The sequence below is a fragment of the Platichthys flesus genome, chromosome 3 (assembly GCF_949316205.1).
Source record: "Platichthys flesus chromosome 3, fPlaFle2.1, whole genome shotgun sequence".
Lineage (NCBI taxonomy): Eukaryota > Metazoa > Chordata > Actinopteri > Pleuronectiformes > Pleuronectidae > Platichthys > Platichthys flesus.
In genome coordinates, this window is record NC_084947.1 from 14312279 (window position 1) to 14317771 (window position 5493).

The window sequence follows — 5493 nt, forward strand, 5'->3', positions numbered from 1 at the left end:
CTGACATTACAGACAGTAGCTGTTAGCACTGGCTAGCAACGTATCCCACAAAGTGAATACTATAATACCGAGCTGGTTTTTCACTCATGTTCTCACAGTTGCAGCTTCTGCAAAAAAAAACATACTTTCCTTAACACGAGGAACCAATCCCAGACATTGGGCAAAGGGTGGGGCTCACCCTGGACAGGTCGCCAGCATATCAAAGGGACAAAATACAAAGAGAAAAACAACCACTGACAATCACAGGTACGGTCAATTTAGAGCCTGCAGGGACAACGACCAAACCTTAAACCCGGGTTAAGTGCATCCTCTCTCTGATGGCTGTATGACGCACAGAGAAAGCTAAACTGGTTTTGATCTTTTCAACACACTTCCTTTGAAAATCCTCAGAAATTAGAAGAAAATTACTCATTTAAGGTTCCCACACATTTTCATTGGAATCTGTGCCAAACGTGGGTGTGTTCTTCAATCAGTTCCCACCGTGCACAGACAAATACAGAACCTGTACGAAACCAATGTGGCTTTGATGTTTATAAAGATGAAACTATTAACTTTATTGCAAAACCTTGACAAATGTGTGAATCCTTGGACAAAGGAGTCGGACTGGATGTGACACAACCTGCGTACCAAGGGCAGGTAATGGCACGGAAGCTTTTCGTCCGATAATGTTTTGCAACCAACCTGTGTGTTTCTACTGATAAGGGAATGAAGAAATGTGGACAAAAATAGTCAAATCAGAGCTAAAACCGCTTCGATACCCCCATGGTCTCATTTGCTTGGCAGTCACATTTCAAATGTCTAATGTTGAAATTTGTTCTTGATATCCATTTCCACCGCTGACAGAACCTCCAGCGGCAGTGACCTGGAGCTCTCTAGCTCTGTGTAACGGCCTTGTTACGCAGAGACAACTCCTGCCTCGGGCTAATGAGCATGGAGCGGGCTGTCCTCTGAACGGGCTGCAGATGCCACCTTCAAAGGAGACACGCAGCGCCCCAGATTCTGAGGCCGCAGGGAGCTGTCTAACGGGACTAGGTTTTAAAATTTATCTTGGTACCATAAAATATCTAGCAATAAATTAAACATGGAAGGAGTTAGAGGGTCCCAGAAGGCCCGACTGCCAGGACGAGACTACACAAGCGAGTGTTTGAACTATCCGATGTCCATTACAGTGTTGTATACACGCACTATCATCGGGCCTGCCACCGACCCAGACTTGCCCCACATGAAGGATATTGGTGGCGACTATATTCTTGTCGCTTGTTCCCTCAAGAGGCAGCAAACAAAGGTTGCATGTTCCTAACGAGGACGTGAGGACAGAACAAAGGCTTCACAGCATGGATGTGATGTCAAGCATTTTTAATCTATCATGCTGTAGCCGCTGTGATCCTCCACGTCTTTAAAGGGGTTTGGGTTTGTGGCTGAAACTGCAAGTGGACCACAAGAGAGAGGCTGCCCTCCTAGGTATCAGCAAACAACGGAACCACATGCTTTAAAATAAATAACCAGATAAAGAGGAAAATATGGGGTCATTAGGAGGTTGATCACTGGAATACCCCAGTGGTATAATAAGGACTAATCCACTCTCTGTATGTATTGAATGCTTCCCTCCCCTTCTTCCATCGCTCTGTCATTATCTCCCTCGCTTTCTCACTATCCATTCGCCGCTCCCTCCACTCGTCTTTATTCCCTCCACATGCAGTGATTCAAGCAGGCTCCACTGAAGATTTAAAGGTTCAAGGTCTGTTTGGACACCTCTGGATCGCTCAGCGGGATGTGGTGGAGACTTTATTGGCCCGATTTACTTTGAAGTCGTCTCAAAGGGGTAAGAGACGAGAAGATGAAACTTTTATAAATCTTGAATGAGGGCAGCGGTTATAGCACTGTCGCCTCACGGCAAGAAGGCTCCTGGTTCGAATCTCTTCTACCGCACCTTCTGGGCGGAGTTTGCGTGCTCTCACCGCGTCTACATGGTTTTTCCACGGGTACTCCGGCTTCCTCCCACGGTCCACAGACATGCAGACTGGGGTTAGGTCACAGGTCTGCACAATTCCATTATTGCACAAAGCTCTGTGCTGGACCCGACCTGTTCCCCAGAATTGTCTCCATGTGAAATCCAGACAGACCTGGACCTGTTAACATGCGTCCCTCAACACAACCCATCATACACAGGCTACACAGTCACTCATTCACATCAAATAGGCTATGTTCTCCTTGTCCTGACCTTCTGGTGGTTGAGTTGTGTTCTTGGAAAAGTGTCTGTCCTTTACCTCAGCACCTGCGCTCCTGCAGCTGTCCCTGTGGTTCCTTATCCTCGACGTGACCAGGTTGTGTCTCTCAACGGCTAATGCACTGTGGTACTTTTCATAGCAGCAAAGCCACTGAGAAAGTATTCAACAATGGCTATTTTTGTCTTTACCTGATCCATTTTGATGTCCCTGCTAGTTCACTGTTGGTAGTGACAATTATTTGAGCAGAAGTGAAGGGGTCAAAGGTGAAGTCGAAGGCATTCACAATAAAACAAATCCTTGCAGCTGATACAAGATGATTACGTTGTTAAAATTACAACAATTCTCAGTTCTGTTGCCCACATGCAATCGATTGATTTTGATCTATACTGATGGATTTATAGAAATAGATTTTTTTTACTCGTTTGTGGGAAACCAGCTCAGTGAGGACTCTAGGTTAGGTTAATTGGGAACTCTAAATTGACTTTAGCTGTGATTTTGAGTGTGAATGGTTGTTTGTCTTCATATGTTGGATGTGAGCTGGTGCTAATAAGCGTGTAGACGACAGTAAAGCACTACGAACATTACAAATTATCCACTTTTCTGCTGAGGGACATTTAGCAAATCTGAGACAAATTTCCACAATCCCTGAGGGAAAATAATGATAAAACATGATCCGTAAATTAAACTGAATTCGCTCAATTTAATTCCCACAATCATTGAGGCAAAAAAACCTATAACAATTTTGAAATTAAACTGAATTATGAAATGAAATGTTCTGAATTAGGTGTTTTGGTTAAGATTTCATGCGACCTCATGCTGTCTCATACTTGACTGCTTATATAATTCATATAAAACCAAAGGTTGGAGGGTTCATGGAGAAAGACTCTGGTGAATTGGCCTCAGATATGAAAGATAGTAAAATGTTGCATACAGTAGAAGAAACACTGAGGTCATGAGTCAAGAAATGGTTTGAAGAAATGACTAAAAGCCAAAAGTCACTTTTCTCTACTTGTCATACTTATAATTAAATGTTTAACTTTCTGTTCGTAGATGTGATTGTCCTACATGGAGATCTAAACACGTCTCCACACGGTGAGGACTGACATCCTTGTGGGAGATATTGACTTGTTTAATTTTTGCCAAATAAAATATCCAGATATAAAACATATTATTCAAAACATTATACTGGAATCATGTAACTTACAAACTATGGGAGTAGAATAGCATTCAGAAGATTATTAACCCCCTTGACAGATGTAATAATCACAATTTGAACATCAGCAAAAATAAAGAAAGTGACAGTACAAACCCAGTAAATATATTTGTCTTTGTATAGATCATATTCTGAATTTATTGGCCACGTGTTGTTCTGCAAAGCCTCATTTCAAAACCTAGGGGGTCTGTTAGTTCTTTTTTTCTAATTATAAAATGGTAATCAGTGCTTGGCAAGATTCTGTATTGCATTTCAGTTTTATCGCTTGTATTGTCTTAACCTTCACGAGGAACAATGCAGTAACATTAAGTGTATTATTTTGCTAGTTCCCATAAGGCGCAACCAGCTCGATTCACAGTCAGTGAAGTGTTGTTAGCTCAGTCTGGCAGCCGGCCACTCCCAGGGGCGCAGGAGCCGAGAAATAAACACAAACTCAGAGGATTGAGGTAATGATTCTCACCAGATGACCTGTAAAAGGGAATTCTGACACACCGAGTCGAAAAAAGCTGTTTTATTTTGTCCTTTGCCATATGGCATCCACTTGAGTAAATGTTGATGCGCCAACTCAAACACAGAAATCAGGACATGCATTAAGCCACTTTAGAAACAGCAGGATCGGTCCAAATGTTGTTTTAGGCATCCAGTCACTGAGCTGCTGCCAGATATTATTCATTGTTATTGTTTAGCAACTGTGCCCATGCACCATTTAAGGGCTTTAAGAACAATCGCATTGACCTGACAAATTACCCCCAAATTTTTGTTTGAGTTGATTAGGTCGTTACATGGCGCCTACAGCAGGCCCAGGGTCCTGTGAGCCAACAGTCTCTTTACCTTTTGCATATTCTGTAGGATTCTGTTAATTCTATGTGAATAACCCGAACAATCAGTCTCTCCACATGCATGGGGGCTATTGATAGTCTGCTTTCATCTGCTGGACTGAAGTGACACCAGGTCGTCCGTAGCGATTCACTGTCATCATCACCTAAGACACAAGCTTGCTTCATTGACCCGGCCGGGTCCCTCCAGCCCACGCCAGTATCTATGGTCCTTAAGATAGACGCAGATGACTGAGAGCTTCCTGCTCCTCTGCGTCTGTATCTGTGTCTGCGTCACTGCCTGATAATCCCGACTTTACCGGCAGACTTCACTTGATGCTTTATCTCAACCGGGGCGAGCCAAAACGGATGGGCACCAGTAAAGGATCAGTGTCCCCTAACATGGGGCTGTGTGCATGGGGGTGTTGGGAATCAGACACTCATTAGAGATCAGAGTGTCAGAGGTGAGCGTCAACAAGAATCCTCCTTCATTTACCACACAGGAGAGGAGAAATGTGTGTGGGACTGTTTCAATGAAACATACAGTATATCCATTATTTCAATTTGATTAATTTGGTTCAAATTTTGTGGCTGATGATATAAATTAAGTCTGAAACTACGATCTCCAATTAAAACGAGTCATTTAAGCTTGTTAAGCACTTTTACAGCCAAAGTTGTCCATCATTAAAAGATGAAATGAACAGTATGTCTTTAAATCCGCAATTGCATAGGATTGTGACTTTACAAAAACATTAAGGGTATTTTTCTGTCTCCTGAATTTAGTCAAGTACTTCAATATCTTGTAGGTTCCTTTGTTAGACTGAAATTCAGCTAGTATCTGGAAGTAAATACTAGACAGATAACTGGCGTGTGGCTCAATCCACTGACAGCTCTTTGCAGCGGACCCTGTGAAGACGAGTGTTGACTTCGAGGTTAGAAAGAAGGTTATCGCAAACTCTTCACTGTGCATCTCACTCCGAGCAGAATCCTGAGAACTACACTTCAGATATGATCCAGAGCTGCAGATTCTTAAAGTCACAGATTCTTCTTCACCCAAAAACTACAGGGAACTCTAACTTCACTGCAGATTTCCTTCAGTGTCCAAAGGTTGTCATCAGGTTGGAAGTCATTATGAAGATACTTCATTTTACACTGTGACATTAACACAACCAGCAAACACTAATCAAGTGGTTAAGTTTTTCAGTTTAATGAAACAAATCAGCCTTCTCAAACCAGA